The following is a 948-nucleotide window of genomic DNA, read 5'->3' on the forward strand; positions in this document are numbered from 1 at the left end:
CACATATCTGAGGCAATGGCTAAAACCCTAGAGAAAGACCTTCAATCTGTAGTGGAATGGGGACAAAAATGGAGGGTAACATTTAATCCTACCGAAACTAAGCGTACAGGCTATCATGGTATATAGGGTTGCCCCTACATGGACCAATAACTAATTGCCACAAGGGCAATGTTCTGAAAATGCAGCATTTACCGGAACAGGGTATTTATTTGCTCCCCCACCGGTAGTTGGTCCCCATTTCCCCTTCACTCCTCTTATTAAAAATCGGCCTTGTGCCTAATTTGCTGTGTGGGGGAGCAAATAAATACCGCTTTTCTTTACCTTTTAGCTAAGATCAAAGTGTAGTATCTGTTCCGGCAGATACTGCAAGCAACGACCATATGTGGGGGCAATCCCATATATAAGACCTTGGTCAATGTAGGGGCAACCCTTCATACCAATTGTCACTATCCAGCTCCCCTACTCCCCGGGAGTTGGTCTCCGTTTTCCCTTCACTCCTCATATTAGAAATCGGCCTTGTGCCTAATTTGCTCGGTGGGGGAGCAAATAAATGCCCTTTTCTTGGCCTTTTGGCCAAGATCAACGTGTAGTATCTGTTCCTACTACATGCTGTACTTATGTTTCTAACTTTGTGATATAAAGTGGAGGATCACTTTTCTGTATTAATTAAGTAAAATGATCGCCCACTTTATAACCAGTCAGTCTCAAAGCCATTCAAGTCATTCTCCAGATCATTCAAGTTGTTTTTGAAGGATTCCGGTTATTTTTTAAGCATTCAAGTCATTAAGGTCATTCAATTCATCCTTAAGTTCATTACATTCATTCTAAGTCATTTATTTTTTTATTTATTTAAGTCATTTCAGCCCATTTTTCGGTCATTTTAGTTTATCTTTAAGAATTTCATGCCAATCCTACATTCACGCATTCATTCATTACACGAGAGCACGC

At 40.5% G+C, this 948-nt stretch overlaps 1 pseudogene; it reads left to right on the forward strand.

Moving 5' to 3' along the window:
• The first annotated feature begins 553 nt into the window (after positions 1 to 553).
• Positions 554 to 714, forward strand: LOC145285315 (U2 spliceosomal RNA; annotated as a pseudogene).
• The last annotated feature ends 234 nt before the right edge of the window (positions 715 to 948 follow it).

This window comes from Euprymna scolopes, chromosome 9 (assembly GCF_053919585.1).
Source record: "Euprymna scolopes isolate OS-2025 chromosome 9, ASM5391958v1, whole genome shotgun sequence".
Lineage (NCBI taxonomy): Eukaryota > Metazoa > Mollusca > Cephalopoda > Sepiida > Sepiolidae > Euprymna > Euprymna scolopes.